The 19,500-nt window shown below is 44.3% G+C and overlaps 1 long non-coding RNA gene across 1 annotated transcript; it reads left to right on the plus strand.

The window, feature by feature from the left end:
* The first annotated feature begins 2,178 nt into the window (after positions 1-2,178).
* Positions 2,179-19,394, plus strand: LOC123612557 (uncharacterized). The gene is made up of 3 exons (XR_006719826.2): positions 2,179-4,983; positions 6,484-7,304; positions 18,909-19,394. It is a non-coding gene; the product is annotated as an uncharacterized LOC123612557 (long non-coding RNA).
* The last annotated feature ends 106 nt before the right edge of the window (positions 19,395-19,500 follow it).

Raw genomic sequence — 19,500 nt, forward strand, 5'->3', positions numbered from 1 at the left:
TTATTGAATGACAGAGAGAAGGTGACCCCCAAAAGCTGGTGGACACAGGAACATTAAGGTATCATTTATTAGTAGTAACCTTCAAATGACTGAGGCTTCACGGCATGGGAGGATCAGGTTTCAAGTGGAGAGCAGGCTAGAGGGACCAGGTGGTCCTCCTCCCGTGAGGCGCGGCCGGGTGGCTGGAAGCCTCCCCCGCCCTGCCCCTCCACCTACCTTTACCTTAGGATAAAATTATACATTTCCAATTACAGGGCTGGTCAAAAATCAATACAAAGGTGGGAGAGAACAGATCATTTTTCTTATGGAAGTCACCGTTTTCATTAATTTTTCATTAGTGCTGCCTCTGTTGGGCTATCCATCACAGGCGGGGCTGTAGCCTGCATTTCTGCGAGGGTGCATGCTTCTTGGATTCAGGAGATAGTGGTTGATAAAGCCAGCATGTTACTGCCAGGACTGCTGCCTGTGGAACCGGTTTGGGTGACTGTTCTTGGACCATTCTGTTGGTTAAAACATGCTTCAGACTATCAGGTTTCCACTCACCAAAACTCAGCCCTAACTCTCTTGCAGACATTCAGTCTATAGAATAAGGTTGGGCGTCTGTTCTGTTTCTTTTCAGGGATGTCTGTAAGTCAGTCTCTTGGTGGGTCCACTTGGCAGGTGCACTTGGCTAAAGCTTGCCTTTGGAGCTGGGGTCTTGGTGGGGAGGTGGGGAAGGGCAGGGTCCTGGGTCTTTGCACGTGTACTTCCCTGTGCTTTCAGTGCAGTTATTTTATCCTTAAACTCCTCCCCTCAGCTCCCTAACCTTACCCTGCTCCATCCCCCTCAGCAGCTTAAACATCTTCTCCATGAAGACCTCACAATCCTGCACCTTCTCAGAATTGCTCGACCAGTAAATCTTACCCCCCCCCCCCCGCTCTCCTCCTGATGCCCTTCACGCTGTGCTGTGTGGTCTCCTCCTGTAGGCCTCCCCTAACCAGCCTTGTGTTACCTGAGGACAGGGCAGTGGCTTTTTAGTTTTGGGTTTTCAGCACCTTAGAGCACCTGGCGAATGGGAGGTGATTAATGAATGTTTATTAAATGAAAGAAACGACTGGCAGTCTTTCCTTGCTGTGTGTAAGCCAGACTCAGAACTCCCATCAGCAGTGGAGGCAAGGCAGGCCTGACACTCCCCCAGTTGACTTATTCTATTGATGTCCGAAGAGCTAAGCACTAACCCCAGCTCTGTGGCCAGTTAGCTGTGGACCCAGGAATAAGTCACTGATGCGGTTCTCTCCCAGCCCTAACGTCCTTAACCCCAAGAACCCCTGCCCTTGGGGAAGAGTTCCCCATGTGTCACTTCTCCAGCCGCATGACCCATGGGCCTCCGATGCTAACCCCCGGGCGGCCCCTGCCCGGGTCCCTGGGTTGACTCTCTCTCCTTCTCAGGGCCTTCTCCTTAGGGGCCTGTCTGGAGTTACGCCTGCGTCTCTGGTTGTTAACCCAGCCCCTCAGCCCGCTCCCGGCCTGACTTCATCAATTCTCTAGGGACCCATTCCTATTTTCTAAGATGTGTTTGAACATGACTGCATTTTGGATGACCGCCCTCATGAGAAACATTTTCATTCCCCCAGAAAGTTCCTTCGAGCCCTTCTCTGGGCATTAGCCCCCTCCACTGTGCCCCCAGCCTAGTGGTGCCCACTACTCTAACCCCCGTCCCTGGGAGCCAGCGTTGCCAGTTCTGGAACTTCACAAGCCAGACAGCACCTGTTCCTTCGGTTGCTCATTTTTCTAATTCAACATAACTTTTTTGGGATTAATTTGTGCTGTTGCATGTCCCTGGAGTTCATCCTTTTTAATGAGGCTGTTTTTTTGTTTGACTAAATCACAGTTTGTTTACCAGTTCTTTCACTGGTAGACATTTGGATTGGTTCCAGTTTTGACCTTTTCGTGTTTTTAACTTCTTTTACATTTGGCTGTTTCCCCTTAATTTCTAAACATAATAAAATAATTTTTTGCAAGTTCACCCTGACTTACAGAGCATGTGACCCTGAGCGGGTTATTTAGGCTTTCTGAGCCACAGTTTCCTTGTCTGTAAAGTGGGATCATAACACTTTTTTTAAGTTTTTTTCAGGTATTGTTTTGGGTAATAGTATCTTTTTCATAAGATTGTTTTGGGTATTTTTTTTTTATTCCTTTCAAGGGTAAAAATTTTAGTTTTGAGGAACTTCATACTGAACATTTTCAAAGGAAGTCACATAAGAAAGCAAAAAAATGTTATCTTCCTTTCATCCTTGAAATAAATAGGAAGGGCATAAAATTTATTTTAAAATCATGACACTTGGAAGTTTAGTGCCAGCATCCAAAATGAAGAGAAAAGGAGAAAATAGTATTTACTATATGTTTCGAATTTCTTTGGTTGGGGTTCTCTCTCTGTGGGGTCAGCATTTCCTCTTTCTATTCATATTACTGAAACAGTAAAAACCAGGAAAAAGATATTTCACATATCCATATGAATATATACCCAAATTATAATTTTTAGGTTTATATGTTGAAACACTTAGGATATTGCCTGGAATGTAATAAACACTGTGTACATGTTTGCTATTATGTATATTATTACTGAATGGTTGTGAGGATTAAATGGGTCACACTCGATTCATAGCAGCACATCTGTGATGCAAGAATTACACAAGGAGCGTGGATTTTGAGCCTCATTCTTATCACTCACACCCATTCTCATAAATATCATGTAAGCTCACTTGTCACCCTGGCATTAATTTTTTTTTTTTTTTTTTTTTTGCTGCAAGGATATGAGATGATATGAATAGATATGGTTCTCAAATATTCCAACTGAAAAAAATAGTCTCACCCTAACGTGCTGAGCCTGTACCCTCCCTCTACAAATGCATTGGTAGGAATCGCTGGGGTAGAAAATACTTCTAATCATTCTTGGTCTATTGTCTTGGTAGAAGACAATAACTACAGCAAATGGCTCGTGTTAAGGCATGCCATTGTCATGAAGTAAAAAGATAAAAAAGGATCTACATATTTCACTCTGCCATTTCCTTCTGGCTGCTGCCCTGGCTCTCTTCTCCTTCACAAGTTCTTTTTTTTTTTTTTTTTTTTTTTTTTTTTTTTTTTTTGCAGGGAGGAGAGAAAAGAACAGCTTTATTGCTTTGCCAGACAAAGGGAGTCACAGCCAGAGATTGCCTTAAAGACTGACCTCCACAAGTTCCTAAAAAGAATTGTCTCCAATCGCTGTCTTCCTTGCCTCTGACTCCCTTCTCAGCCTGCTGTGATCTGGATCGGGATCCGAGCACTTCACAGTTGCTTCTCAGGGGTCAGCAGTGGCCTTGCCGTCGCCAAGCCCACTGGACCTTGCTCTGCCCCTGGACATGCTCGTTCTGTCTCTGAAACTCTCCCTTCACCACAATTTCCCGCCCCACTTTACACTGGCTTTTCTTCACCCTCTTGGCTGTTCCTTCTGGATCTCCAACTACCTCTAAGAGTTGGTGGCCTTTCCAGGCAAGAGCCACTGCCCCTCCCACCCCCATGCCATCCCTGGGCTTCGTGGACAATTTCTTGTGTCCATTCTTCCTGCCCCTAAGTCTGGACATCTGGTTGCCCACACGCACCTCTCCTGCCACATGCTCAAAACCGAACCCTGCTGAGAGTCCTCCTTACCTGCCCTACAAATGCAAGCTTCTTCCTGGCCTCCAGCCATCTCTCTCCTAAGGGTCCCCCACCATCTGGGAGCCTGGGGTCCAAACTTTGGAATCACTCTTGAATCTTTTCTCTCCTTCACCACCCACATCTAATTGGTCATCAAGCTCTGTCGTTTCTACCTTGAAATCTCTCATAATTCACCCCTCTTCTACCCTCCAGTTGCTTTCAGGTACCCTGACTCCGTGAGACAGCTGGAATAGTCTCCTGATTTATTTCTCAGTCTCGCCTCCACTTCCCTCTCCACTCTGCCACCAAAAAATAGTATTTCTTAAAAAAACAGATCTAATTGCATCACTCTTGGGCTTTAAAATGTCACTGATCCCTTGTTGCCTGTGGCTGGTTCCCACACAGGGCTCCTGGCCCAGGGTCCCCGGAGGTAGGTTCCTGGGGCCCCACCCCAGGGAGTGTGAGTCAGGGGGTGGGGCCTGGATATCTGCAGTCAAAAGAGCTCCCTGCCTAACTTCCCCAGGGGGTCCTGGAAGCTCTCTTCCCTGCCCTGCTCCGGCTCCGCCCCACAGGGAACGTGCTATTCTTAGCACACTGGCCTCCTGCTAGTTCAAGCCTCTGTGCTTTCTGGCCTCTCTCTCTGCTTTGCCAGGGCTGCTGTCTCTGCCTGAAACACCCTCTGCTTCCTACTCCCCCTCCCTTGTCTTCCTGGCGGGGTCATGCTACAAGATTTTGCACTTGCCTGCAGCTCAGGGAAGCCCTCTCTGGCTCCCCTGGGATAAATGACTTGTCCCCTCCTCCATGTTCCCCGGCAGTCTGCACACAGCCTCGTCAGGGCATCTAGCAGCTCTGCTCACATCTGATCAGGCCACCTGCCTCTTGCGGGCTGCATCTCCTGCCCATGTCCCTGGTCCCAGCACAGTGCCTGGCACACCAGCCGCACCTTAATGCTCAGCCAACGAGGAAAAGAATGAACCTCCCTCGTCCTTCCCTTTTCTTATTCCAAGCGCTGCTTGTCAGATGATGCCATGGGCAGTGCTGACAGTACAAACCCAGCATTCTGAGTTTGCAAGTGTTGCTTTAGTTAGGTTCTCCGAGTCTGTTTTGGTAAATTTTATTTAACTTCTTTCTTTCATTTCAGCAGCAGAAAATTAAGGAGAGATTGAGGAGGGGCAGCTGGAAGGAGAACTCAGAGCCTCCCAAGGGAGCCTTCTCAGCTCTGCCGCCTGCGAGGCTGTTTGGTTTGGGCCTATGATAACCCCCCTACTTCACCGTAAAGAATGTCCAGCCTGAAAGCCCCACTGAAGTGGTTTTCCTGGTTGCTGGGAGGTAACGTTCATTTCTTCAGCTGCCTTCTGGCCTAACTTTTGTGGCCTGGGGGCCTCACAGCCTGGGGGAGTCCGCAGCCAGGTGTCCTGCTGAGGGTGACGGCTGGGGGAGAAAAGCCTTCTGGAAAGACAAATGTGGCGTCAGGCACTCACCTGGAGGGTCCGTGGGCACTCCCGGCGTGAATTTTTCTTCCCACTGCGCTAGGGCCTTTCGCTAGGAGTTGACCTTAGTTTTATTTTCTTGTTCATAGGAATACAAGAAAATCTTAAGGAAAAGTAAGATAGGTGAAAAGTGACGAGGAGGCTGAAAGTGAAGCATATGGGAACTTTGAGCACCCACACAAAAGGGGGCTCTCTTAGCTTTAGTCAGAATAGGAGGAGGCAAAGTAACAGTGAACATTCCTTGAGCCCTGTTCTCTACCTGAAGGGACAGGCAGTTCATTCATGCAGATCCTCACAAGATCTTGCGGTAGCTAGTGCTGTTGCCTCCATGTTTTAGATGAGGACTCTGAGGCACAGAGAGGTTGCCTAACTTCCCCAAGGTCACAGAACCAGTGAGCTGCGGGCAGGGATCTGAGCCCACACTGGTATCCACCACATGGGGCTCCTTAGGGCAGGAAGGAGGGAGAGATCTGCTGCTGAAGGTGTCAGGGCAGCATTGCTCGTGGCCGAGAAGGCGGATCCACCTCACTGCTCTTTTGTTTCTACCTTTCCGATCTCAGAGAATGGACTTCAAATAGGAAGGAATAAAACAAACCCAGTAAGGGAGGACTTGGACCTCAGGATTGGTGCAGAGTGTGGGCTGGCATGAATTTAAGTCTCTTGGCTTAGATGAAATACAATTCCAGATAAGGAAAGGACTGGGAGATGTGTTAACTAGTGAGATTTCCTAGAGAAAGTGGGGGGCGATGGGGGATCCAAAATCAGTAAGCATTCCCACTATCAAAAAGGATCCGAAAATAAACTGTTAATGGCACCTTTTCTCAATTATGTATTAGGTAGGATTTCTTAATTGCAAATAACACAAGGCAATTTAACCAGCTTACCTGAACATGGGATAATAGAGCATTTTATGAGGATACAGCTCAGTCTCACAGAAGGGATGGCAGCAATACACCAGGCGCCAGGAGGGAACCGGAACCGGGGAATCAGTTGCTGTCATTGCTGCTGCTGCTGTACATTTGCCTCTGAATTTACTCTCAAATGTGAACTTGGCGACCCGCACAGCCCAGGTTGATAGTTTCTCTTATCAAGAGCCCAGACTGATCGAGACCAGAGTCTATCGGACCCACTAATATCTTCTCAGGAAAGGGGACCCTGGACTGATGAATGAGGGAGGGTCCTGGCTAGACTGAGCTGCTCCACCTTTGGTGGGAAGGGAGGATAGTTGCAGAGAGGGTGTGTGTATATGTGGTCAGTGCACAGAGAATTGGGTGGGGGGCAGGTAGGGAACTGTTCTCAGGTGAGAGGATGTCTAAACCGATATCCAAATGCCTCACAGGCCTGTGAGGTCGTAGCCGTTGACCCACGAGTCAGGGACTTGCGTCATCCCGGAGAGAGAACTTGGATGGCGTGCTTCAGTTGGACAAGTACACCCGTAGCTTGGAGGAAGACAGACAGGCCATGCTCACACAGAAACAGCTGGATGGAGAGTGAACAGCTTCCTGGAGGACAGGATGCAAGATTCCCAAGGTGCCGGAGAGGCAGGAATGAAGGACAGACACCAACTCTGAAATTCCACTGGGACTAATGGTCAGTTCTTCATCTGGTTGCAAACGATCAGCTTCTTAAGAGACATGGGATACCTGGCCTGATGGAAGGCGAGCTCAGGGCGGTGTCTGTTTCTTGGGCCGCACTAAGCTGGGCATAGCGTTCACGTGGAAATGGGGCTGCCTGACCTGGTGAGGAAAGTTGGAAAGGGTAGAGCCAATGCCTTTCTTCAAACAGCAGGGGCCAGCGGACCAAGGTGAAGGTGATCCAGCTAACAAGGGCACCTTGCATCGGACCGCGCTGAGCTCCCCATAACGGCGGCCACTTACCCTTGTGCAGGGTTTCGCTGTTTCACATTCTCTTCATTTGTTCCCCACATAGCCTTTGATAGAGTTGAGACAGATGGCGACATGCTCTTGTTACAGTCAAAGAAACTGCACAGCTAAAGAAAGAGCATTTAAATGACCTGCCCAAGGTCACACAGCTCACGAGTGGCAGACCTGAGGCTGGAGCCCTGGTGTCCTGGTTCCCTGTCTGATGGACCTCCCCGAGCTTCCTATGATCAAGGTGTTGAAGGAGAAGCTGGAGGAGCATGGCAGGTGTGCCATGGAGGTGAGTCCTTCCAAGCCCCAGGTCTGAGCGTCTGTGATCGTGAAGCTGCCCCGTGCTGGACGTCAGATTCTGTGGCAAACTGTGTCCGTCAGCGTGCAGGTGGTAGGAGGCTGCAAGCAGCTGATGCTCTCACATCCCCCGGCAGCCACCCGGCACACACCAGCACGGCTGCGAGCGGAATGTTCGCTGTGAGGGCTGGAAGTGCTCTCCCTGACTTCCTGCCTTGCACCATTTTTTTTTTTAATGAATTATGTCATTTATTCAAAAGGATGATTTAGTGAAATAGCTGCTTCTGCCTTCTGGAGCCATGTGTCTGCTGTCAGGGCTTCACTTCAAGCATTATTCCTTCTGAATTAATTGCAGAATCAAGCTTTCGTTTATCTGAGACTTCCTAATTGGTGGGAGCGGCAAATCAGACACATTTAGTGTGGGTTAGAAAGTGCTCAGCAGGGGGAACAGCTAAATAGTGACATGTGAGCCTTGACTGTTTCCAGAACTGCAAACCAGACAACGATTCTAAAGGAAATGATTGGGACGAATGGGGAAATCTGAATACTGACCCTCTGTGTACGTGGGTGTGTGGGTATGAGACATTATCGCATCAGTGTTAAATTCCTTGAGCATTATGTAGGAGTGTGTTCTTTCTCTTAGGAGACTTCGTGCTGCTGTACTTCAGTGTAGATTGTCAGGATGGTTGCAGTTTATCTTTAAGTGGTTCATCAAAAACCATACACGCAGTGTGAAAAACGGGAAGAGCAGGTGTGGCGAAATGTTAACAGCTGGTGAATCTAAGTGAAGGGTGTAGGGTTGTATTTGTCCGGGTGTTTGGACTTTTCTGTAGGTTTGAATATTTTCAAATGAAAGCGGAGGCAAAGGTGGTTAACACTGAAATAAAGGCGAGTTTCAAGAAATATTTTTTACTCTATTGTAAGTCTAAAAATGAAAAGCTCCAGGGGTAAGTAGGCAAGTTGAGGCAAACCATGTTACCTCTTTTCTTTTCTTAGCTGTGTAAAGCCAATAAGCCACAGAAGAAAACAAAGGCTATTTTGTGTGGTAGATGAACTCATTTATCAGCGCATTCAGACTGGAGAGGCAGAGGGAAAGATCAGACTGTTAAAGTTTCTTTTCTCCACCCCTAGTCCATCGCTCTGATTAACCCTATAGTTACTCCCCGATGCTTGTAAGAAGGGGAGGCAGCCCTCCCTGAAACTAATAAAGCCAGATTCCAGCATGGTCTTGCACATAAAGCATCTTTGAAATACAAGCCATGATTATTTTTGTGATTTTTTTTGTCTACTACTCTTAGTTTGAATGAAGTATAGAGTTTAAGAATCTATTTTTTTTAATTATCTTAATTTTGAAAGTCAGATAATTTGCCAAGCAAAAAAGTAATTAAAAAAATTACAATTCATTTAGAGAGAAACAAAATATATTTTTTACATAGAAGTGTGCCTGGGAAGTGTTTGGGTTGCAAATGTGTCATTTGGAGGATATTAAACTTGTTAGAGGTACTTTTATGGGCCCAGGAAAATTTTACACAAGCCTTGTGCAACCAGTTTGTCAATCTGGTGTGCCTCTTGGAACCCTGGAGAGTCCATGGGACCCGGGCGTGACAGGTGGCCAGACATGGCTGGAAGCTGGGCTCCTCCACTGAGTGCTGTTTGGCCCATCCCTGATATCGACTATTCGTGTCCTCTCACTTCTTCCCCCTGATCAGTCTAGCGAGGTGTGTCAATGTTACTGATTTTCTTGAAGAACAAGCTTTTGATTTCATTGTTTGTCTCTATTTCTTCTTTTTTTTTATTGATTTTTATTCTGGCCTTTATTATTTTTGCTCTTCTGTTTGCTTTGGATTTCATTCGCTCTTCATTTTCTTAAGGTGGAAGCTGGGGTCATTTATTGGAAACCCTTCTTCTTCTCTCATATAGACGTTTAGTGTTAAAATTTTCCCCAAGTAGTGCGTTAGCAGAATCCCACACATTTTGGTATGTTGTATTTTCATTTTCATTTAGTTTAAAATACTTTCTTTTTTCTTTTAATTGAAGTTTAGCTGATTTACAGTGTTGGGTTAGTTTCTGGTATACAGCATAGTGATTCAGTTATACACAGTCATACACACATACATATTCTTTTTCATTATAGGTTGTTACAAGATATTGAATGTAGTTCCATGTGCTATATATTAGGACCTTGTTGTTTATCTGTTTTATATATAGTATTTTGTATCTGCTAATCTCAAACTCCTAATTTATCCCTCCCCCCACCTTTCCCCTTTGGTAACCATAAACTTGTTTTCTATGTGAGTGTCTTTCTGTTTTACAAATAAGTCTATTTGTACCATTCAAAATACCTTCTAACTGCCGTTCTGATTTCTTCTTTGACCTATGAGTTGTTTAGAAATGTATTATTTAGCTTTCAAATAGTTGGGGATTTTCTAGAGGACTTTCTGTTATTTATTTCTAATTTAATCCCATTGTGGTTAGAGAACATTCTTTGTGTGACTTAACTCATTTCTGTCTTATCTGTTAGGGTTGTTCAAGCTGACTCCATCATTACTAATTTTCTGTCTGCTTTCTGTATCAATTCTTAAAAGATCTGTGTTGAAATCTCTTCAATAATTATCATTTGCCTGTATGTCTTAGCAATTACATCAGTTTTTGTTCCTATTCTATTCTATTCTATTATAAATACTGTCATTATGTGCCCCCTCAAAAGGCTAGAAGTGTGTCTTCTTGACCTCTTTATAATTAAGAAATGACTTTTTTTTTATCCCTAGTAATATTCTCTGCTCTGAAATCTAGTTTGCCTGATATTAATATAGTACCTCTACTTTCTTTTGACTGGTGTTAGTATGGTGTTTTTACTCCATCCTTTTACTTTTAACCTTTTTTTTTTGTATTGAAAGTGGTTTTCCAATAGGCAGCATATATTTGGGTGTTATATTTTCATTTGCTCCAACAACCTTTGTCTCTTAATTGAGGTGTTAGGCCATTTACATAAAATGTGATTATTGATATGGCTTAATTCTATTTGGAGGCTCTGTTTTTATTTATTCCATCAAACTTTGTTTGCTTTTCTTCTTTTTTCTTCTTTTTTCTTTGATAAAATGAATATTTTTAATGAATTTGTTTTATCCCCCTTGGCTTATCGGTTATAACTGTTTGTTGCATTGATTCAGTGGCAGTTTTAGTGTCATTGTATCATCTTTCACATATCACGGTCTGCCTGTGAGTGACATATATCACCTGACAGATAGTCCAGTGATGTGAGAACCGTAGACCTCTATTTCTCTCTTCTTTGTGCTATTATCATACATTTTACTTCTACATATGCTAAAGATTCACAGTGCAGTGCATTATTTCTGCTTTAAACAGTTATCTTTTAAAACTAAACAGTAAAAAATACAGCCTTTTATGTTTACCTGAGTCGTTACCATATCTGGTGCTCCTCCGTCTTCATATAGATGCAGGTATCACTTCCCTTCTGCCTGAAGGACTTCCTTCAACATTTTTTTTTGGTAGAGAGGTCTGCTGGTGATGAATTCTTTTAACCTTTGTATGTCTGGGAAAAATCTTCATTTGGCCATTGTTTTTGAAAGATATTTTTACTGGGTATAGAAATTTAGGTAGACAGCTTTTGTCTTTCAGGACTTTAAAGTTGTTACTCCAGTGTCTTCTGGCTTCCATTGTTTCTGACAAGAATTTTGCTAGCATCCTTATCTTTCTTCTTCTGTTTATAATGTATCTTAGCTCCTTCCTCATGGCCGCTTTTAAGGTTTTTTATCACGATATTTAAGCAATTTGCCTATGAAGTGACTTGGTATGTTTGTCTTCGTGTTTCTTTTCCTCAGAGTTCACTGAACTCCTTGGATCTGTGGGTTGATAGTCACCTTCAAATCTGGAAGATATTCAACCATTGTTTCTTCAAATATTTTTCTGTTTCTCTCCCCACACTCTTGAAAGAGACTCCAATTACATGTATTTTAGGCTACTTGAGGTTGTCCCACAGCTCAGCAATGATCTGTTCATTTTGTTTCAGCCTTTTTTAAAAAAAAAAAATCTGTGCTTTATTTAGATAGTTTCTATTGCTATACCTTGAAGTTCACTAATTTTTTCTTCTCTAATGTGTAATCTGCTATTAACTCTATCAGGTTTACTTTTTAGGCATTATAATGTTTATTTCTAGAAATTTGACTTTGTTCTCTTTTATATTTCCTATGTCACCAGTTAACATGTTCAGTCTTCACTTTAGTGCCTTAGAATATAGTTTAACAGCTGTTTTAATGTCTTTGTCAACTAATTCTATCATCTTTGTCATCTCCAGTTTGGTTTGGATAGGTTGATTTTTTTCTTCCTATAGGTTAAATTTTCCTGCTTCTTTGCATGCTTGGTAATTTTTTATTAGATGCCGGATATTGTGAATTTTACCTTGTTGGGTGCTGGATATCTGTATTCCTATAAATATTCTTGAACTTTGTTTTAGCATGAGGTTGAGTTACATGGAAATAGTTTGATCCCTTTGGGATTTGCTTTTAAGCTCCGTTAGGTGAGATCAGAGCTTTATTTAGTGTAGGACTAGTTTTTTCCTACCACTAAGGCATTCTGAGTATTCTAGCCAATGCCCCATTAACTACAAGGTTTTCCACTCTAACTGGTGGGAGTAGGAACTGTTGCTGTCCCTGTGTGAGCAGTAGTTTTAATAATCCTTCTACATTGTTCTTCGCCTAGCCTTGGGCAGTTTCCTCAGCCACATGCACTGATCAGTACTCATCTGAATTCTCCAGGAAGACCCTCTTCAGTTCTTTGGTCTTCTCTCTGTGTATGCAGCTCTCTCCTCTCCACTCTATGGACCCTAGATGCCTTGGCTTCCCTGGACTGCTAGTTCTGTCTCTGAAACTCAGGGAGACCACTGGCTTCTGTCTGGGTTTCCCTCCCCTGCACATGCCTGGCAGTTAGTCTGGGCAACTGTAGGGACTCACCGTACTTGTTATCCACTTCTCAGACGTCACTGTCCTCTGTTGCCTGATATCCAATGTCTTGAAAACCATTGTTTCATGTATTTTGTCCAGTTTTTCAGTTGTTTCAGGTGGGAGAGTAAATCTGTTATCCATACTGGCCACATGTGGAAGTCCTCCATGATTTTTAATTGGGCAAAATCCAAAGGACACATTTAAAAACCTATAGTGCTTGAGCGATTTAATATTACTAATAAATGATTCCTTATTGTAGGCTGGTTACTTTACATAGAATTTTCATTTAGTCTAGTGTTTATGAGGATTAACTCCCCAAGTGATAGGGTTAGTAACATGAAACACACACTCTTCCTTGCTTTAGGAGTAATAGACGCCATTGTTACTTCATTTGTCATCAACAAACATTTCTTTAGCACCCACTCGGTGTGACATTAATATAAATAAGTCAGATTTCTCCCACTGAAGATCTTAAGTTTGGCCATTAGATGTAGACTTGTACATAAATATTTCAATATTATGTGGTAAGGGCCATAATAAAAGTACAAATATGGTGTTTCAGGACCTTAGAGAAGGGTTGCCCAGCTGAGAGCCACATGGGAAGGTGGCAAATAGGTAAAGGGAATCTTCAAGGATGACTAGCAGGTGATTAAGCAAATAGGGGGATAAGCATCTTCCAAAGCAGGGAGACATGACACATGGGGGAGCTAAAAGCTCCCGCACTCATGCAGGAGACCAGGAGTGGCCGACCACAGATGAGGCCGAGAGTTAGAGCTAGGAGTCTTGGATGCCACACTAAGGAAATGAGATGACTCTGAAAGCAACGAGGAAATACTGTTGGGCCTTTAACCGGGGAGTGAGAGGCCACAATGTAGAAGATGCATTTTAGGGATGACAGTCCCATTCCTGGCAGAGAAACTGATTCAGTTCTTACGGAAATAGTACACTTAAGCAGAGCTGGTACTGCGGTGCTGAGAAGTGGTAGTAAGGACGGAGGAGGAGGGCCTGGTGTGAGGACGGCTTGGGAGATGCTTGCGGTGTTTACCACCTGCTTTGTCACTATTGTTGGTGTAGGTAAGCCATTTCCTTTGCGTATGCTTAATATTAACACAAAAGCTTTTAGTGATGGTATAGAAGTATTTTGATCTATCACTTGACTATTTTTGCTTGGAGGAAAAGATCCGAAGAATGGGCAGGGAGATGGAGGGTGGTTAATGAAGACGGGACAGAGGCAGAAAGCTATTGGAAGGAAGGATTTGGGGGTGGGTATGTAGTTCCCCAACTCTGCAGCTGTGGGAAATAACTGATTTTGAAAGTATAATGGCAGTAGGGAAAAGATTATATCGGTCCATGTTCGGTTGTAGAAATACATCTACTCTGCTTAAAGTAAGAGCTATAACTGAATTACTTTGACAAATATGCAACCTATTTAACAGAATTCCGAATTTTCTGGTATTTGTATATATCAAGAAACCACATATTTGAGTCTATGACTATAGGACAACAATATTTGACATAATACAATACCATTTCACATAAAAAGCAATAATGGATGCAGCACTTAAATTTTAAGGCCCACAAGCGGTCCACCTCCCCCCATCTCCTCTTGCCAATCCAGCTGCCCATTCCTGCTGACTGACAGGAAAACGGGCTGCACCACGTAGATCAATCAAGTTGCAGATTTTTAAATGCTCCTCTCAAGCCTCCTCAGACTGGATTTAAGCAGCTTTAAGGTCTTGCTGCTTTTCCAACTGATGTGAGGCTTCTGTGACAAGGATTTGGTCTTCGGTTTCCAGATCAGGCTTTCTGAGTCAAGTTCCAGAGTTTGAATGGCATGCGCAGCAAGTGTTCCTCTGACTGTTCCAGTCCTGTTAGCCGACAGTATAATGTAACACCTGTACTATTTATTCCTTACTCTGACAAGCACGACCTGATAGACAGACTGGGAGGAGTGAGGAGGGGTGATGAAACGCTGAGTTTCACACTGAGAGGGAGAGGGGAAGGAGAGACCCGAGGGGTGGGGAGAGAGACAGAATGAACTTGAAGTTGTGTGAAATACAGGCACGTTGAGCTCTGAATCTCGTGTATGTCAACGCACCTGAAAAAGAGTTTTCTGTTAAAATGGTTAGGGTTATAGATTTACACGCCCCTTCACATTCTGAAGGTCTAAAAATTACCATTTACATTTCAAAGAATCTCACCCAAATGAAAATATATGGGAAACGCTGGATTCCTGCCCACCTGGAGTAAGCTGTGGTTACAGGTGGGAGGTGCTCCTGTAATTAGCTCCTGCGCTGTAGGGTTTCTGTTCGCTCAAGCCTCTGATAGCTCTTTAAGAGGCGGTGAAAAGTTCTGTAGCTGGTAGACTATTTCCACAGGATCTACCTAATTAGGAAAGGATGGGGGCCCTCAGATTAAATTTCAGTTAAGTACTTCCCCACTCCCACTGACGCCATTTGAAGTATTCAATCTGGCCTTCAAAAGAATGGGAGAAGCCCACTGTTGTTTAATAAACATCAACCAAGTTATAAAAAGGCAAGTGACAAAAGCCCCCCAGAGGGTTCTCATCTGCTCTTGGCCTGGGCTGACGAGGACAGCGATAGTACCCAGCATTTTCCAACCTTCCCTGACAGGAGAGCCGCCTAGAAGAGCATTGTTAACATGCAGCCCCCCAGGCTCTTCGCTCGGAGACTGTGATTCAGGGCATCTGTGGGGAGATATGGTCCAGAGGCAGGTGGTGGAACTGGAACCTATAACTTTAACAGGTGCCTTCTGGGTGTCTTAAGAATGGGCACATCTGGGGACCCCTGACGTAACCAATGTAAACCTTTATTGAGAAGAGAGCTGCTTGACAGTTACAATGTCAGAGATGACACGTCTTCTCCGGGCTTGGTAATCCTTACCCTGTGGCCAGCGACACTTCTGCAGCGACAATTTTGTCCAGTGTCTTTATAATGAAGCTGGCTGAAGTTGCCAATGACAGAGTAAAACCATTTTTTGCATGAGTTAGAAAACCAGAGAGAGTTGAGTCCAAGGTATTAATCAAATATGTGTGTACGTGTTGTGGACTCCGGCAAATTTTTTGTGACATACCAATGTTCTTATCTGTAAATTGGGATAATAATCCCAACTTCATAGAGTTTCTATGAGAATTGAAGGAAAGGACAACTGTAAAACCCTGAGCTCAGGGCCTGGCACAGAGTAAGCAGGGAGTGAAGCAGGGAATGGTCATTGTCCCTATTGTCAGTTATATACCAGGGTGTAAATTCTTCATAATCAAGTGATATAATGACCGAAAGTTTGCCTTAAATTATCTTATTTCATAAAAGGCATGTTCTGACACCACAGCTTGGTTCTGGTGCCATCACATATGATTCCACCCAAATGGAGTTTTCCTAGACTGTTTTCTTATTTTGTAAATTTCAAAGCTACAAACTCTGCAGATGTCTTGTTTGGTCTGTGCATTTGAAAAAAAATGAGTTCATTCTAACATTCACGTCTAGAAAATTCACGCACAAATCTAGATTGCCAGGTATGAGAAGTTTGAGGTTACAGGCTTCTGGTTTTCCTGCTGGAGAACCTGCCGGAGTGGAGGAGGGGCTGCCCCCTTGAACAGGGCGCACATGCTCCTGCTTGACTGCCTCCTAATTTCTGTGACTCACCTGGCCCTTGTAGACATCTCAGTGTGTCACCCTGACATCCAAGGTGATGTCTTATTTTCTCATACATCTTTGGATTCTCGGCTCTTAGCCTGGTTCGTAGTCATAAATGCATGAACTGGAAGAAGCAGTCACTTCACTGCCCCTCACACCAACACCGTTCCAACCAGTCGTCTGCAGACTTTGTAGGTGAACGTTCAGAGCCTACCTCCTGTGACTCTCCAAAAGCGGCTGCATCGAGTCCAACCCCCACCTGGCACTCCAGATCAACCCCCGCTCCAGTCTAGTTCCACTGTCCTTTCCTGCCATGTCCCACTTCTCAGTTAACCGACTGCGTCCCACACCATTCTCTGAACTTGCCTTCTGTGTCCCCAGCTTGGAGCCTCTGCCCTCCCTCTGTACGCCTTCCTTCTGAAAGTCTGCCCCTCTGCCAGGTGCCACCTCCCCTCTGATGCTTTTCTAATTTCCCCAACTAGATGTGATCCCTTATCGTCTGGCATTTCTCTAATCTTCTGTTTGTAAATACGACACACATCCATAGTGCCCTGTACCATGGTGAGCTGTGTCCAGGCCCTAATTCTGCGGCTCAGTGTGCGGATGCACCCACCCCTGGTACCCCATGGCAGAGACCACGTCACAGACATCACAGCATTGCCAAAACCAAGTCCCTGACGTATTGTAAGGGATGCTCAAAATACTTAAATACAGGAATACAGTTCCAGTCTAAGGAGAAAATGCTGCCAACTAATAATCTACTTTCTTCCTCACCCTATTACAACCTGAAACCTTACTTTTTCCCAATTATTTTGTTTTGGGTCCCCCTTAGAAGGCGTAACTGAACATTCGCCTTTGTTACGTCACTTACTTGATGTCCTAACGGTTCCGTTAGCTGAGAAGCAGGGATAACACAACCTCTAGTGTGGTCGTAAGGGCTCAGGGAGTTAACGTGCTGGTAAAGGGCTTTGCCGAGCGCCTTGGGCAGAGCGAACATAAGGGCACAGCTAATATTATTACTACGTGGAAACTCACCTAATACTTAGAAACCAGTTTAGAACTGGCTTTGCTTCATTCTATTTTTCTAAAAATACTTCTTAGTAAAGAACAGGTCAAAGATTATAGTTTGTGTGACTTAGACTAAAGAAATGTATTTTGCTCAAAAGAAGAAAAATGGGGGTTATTTCAAATACCAATGGTTCAGGCAACAGTAGCTTTTTCAAAAGTACACGTTTATAACCACCAAGCTGACGACTGATTCAGGAAAGACTACCGATGAAGGGTAAAACCGTGAGGTGAAAGTGTGCTGAGGGGCAGGGATTTACAGTCTCACAGTTCCGTCCCATACATTAGTGATTAATTACAAAGGGAAGGGATAATTTTATACTGGGGAAACTTGGTGACTGTCACCTCAACCAATTGGTAAGAATTACCATCACCAAAGAAAAACCATAATGGACATGTGATAAGGTATGCAATAGCAAAAAATAAAAATAAAAGCAAAAACTAGAGATAAAATTATCACCATTATGAGTCAAACAGTGATGTGATGTGATGTAATGGGGAAATAACATCACCTGCATAGTATTCTTGCAAAAAAAATTAACCTGACTTTACCAATAAGGAACCCACCAGACAAGTCCAGATTGTGCAACAAACTCCCAAACACTTGACTTACACACTTCAAATAAACCAAGGTCATGGAGAAAGGGAGGGAGGGAGGGAGTGGGGAGGGAAGGAAGGAAGGAAGAAATAAAGAAAGATGGGACAATCTTTCTAAATCAGAGTCGAAAGAGACAATTATCAATGCAGAGCATGAGCCTTGATCCGATCCTCTGGGGGAAAATAAACACAGCTATAAAGGCCCTTACTGGGACAGCTGGTGAAGTATGAACCACCCTACATACTGGGTAAGTAAAAGTAGGGAAAAAATAAGATGAACTCAATTATACTTTGACCAGCTCTTTCCTGAAGTACTTTGGTATCTGGGAATCTATTCGTTGTAAGATCTAAAAATGTGAACGTTCCATGTGGTATGTTTGCTCTGTTGAAATGGATCAGAGTTTTCATAGAAAGAATGTACAGTTGGGCTGTAGTCATACAAATGGGCATAAAAGCTTAGAAATGGATAAAGTGCACATAATTCTGTGGAGCGTTTGGTTGGGACAGTACCAACTGCCCGGAGAGAGTGCTGGGTAAATGTCACCTGCTGACAAGAACCAGCAGAAAGTCCCCAAGTGGGACCCTTGCATTGCTGCTTTTAGGGAATTTTACCTACTGGGAATGGATTACTCGTGAAGTCACACAGCAGTTTCCTTCTCCTTTCAGTAGACACGGGTGCCCAGGCAGCCCTGGCTGCCTCCGTGTGGAGGACAGCGGTGTATCAGTCTCAAAAAAAGGGGAAACGAAACAGCCACGTGAAAGCCAGGCTGGCCGTCACTAGCGTAATCTAGTGTTTGGGCCGCCTCTTCTTTTCAGGGGGTGATAGGAGCCATTAACAGCTTCCTTTTAGTTTCTGAGGCCACCGATATTTTCATTACTAGTGTCCTCATGCACAGAGTTTTTAATTTAAAAAAAGAAAGAAAGTTCAGGATGGAAATAGTCTGTCACCACAGGAACGTCTCTGCAGCAGAAACACGTTATAGTTTACCTGTCAATCTTATCATGATGCCAGGTTTATTCTGAGTGTCTGGAAGGAGGAAGAGGAAGTAGGGAAGACAGGTGATGGCAGGGCTGACAGAGGCACCTCCGGAATCACTAACACCTTGGAAAAGCTGAGGGCTCAATTCCAAAGTGGTTCTGAAGTCACAGGTTTCTTACCTCTCTGGCTAACAAGAAAGTGATCATTCTGGCTCCGAGAGATTTTCCCTACTTATTCCAAAGCCATCAGTGCCCTACTTCTTGGATTTTTTTTTTTTTTTTTGGACAGGTGTTATGGTAGATTCAGGTTGGCTACAAATTCTTTGTCACTCTCCCCAGCAGGAGCTGGACTTTATCCCCGCCCCTCCTTGCATCATGGGTGGCTCTGTATCTGCTGAACTAACAGATCACCACAGAAGTGCACTGAGCAGTTCCAGGCCCAGCCTTCCGGAGGACTGTGGCTTCCTTCCTCCCTCTTGGAACCCGGCTTCCGTACTGGGAGGAGCCCAAGGCACACGGAGAGGCCCAGAGCCGGTAGGGACTGGCAGCACCATGGGGGAGCCAGCTTGGACGTCCCAGCCCCATCACGTGCTGGTAAGGCCAGTCCACACAAGAGCATCACAGAATCATGAAACGGGATAAAATGTTGTTTTAAGTGGTTACGTTTGGGTGTGGTTTGCTCTGCAGCAAAGATAACTGAAACCTGTAAATGAAACGTTCACAAGAAGGAAGGTTTATCTTCTAAGCAATGCGGAACAACAAAGCACGGCGTTACACTTAACTGAGCGGGAACGGAACCATTCAGAACAGGTGTCAACATCCTTCTCTAGTGGGTTTCGGCCTCAACACTGGCCTCAGCTTTTAGGCCTCTTTTTGATGCTCAACACAGAACATTTTAAAATAGAAAAATTTCATTTTAATACAGCCTCACGCC

This window comes from Camelus bactrianus, chromosome 24, assembly GCF_048773025.1.
Source record: "Camelus bactrianus isolate YW-2024 breed Bactrian camel chromosome 24, ASM4877302v1, whole genome shotgun sequence".
NCBI lineage: Eukaryota > Metazoa > Chordata > Mammalia > Artiodactyla > Camelidae > Camelus > Camelus bactrianus.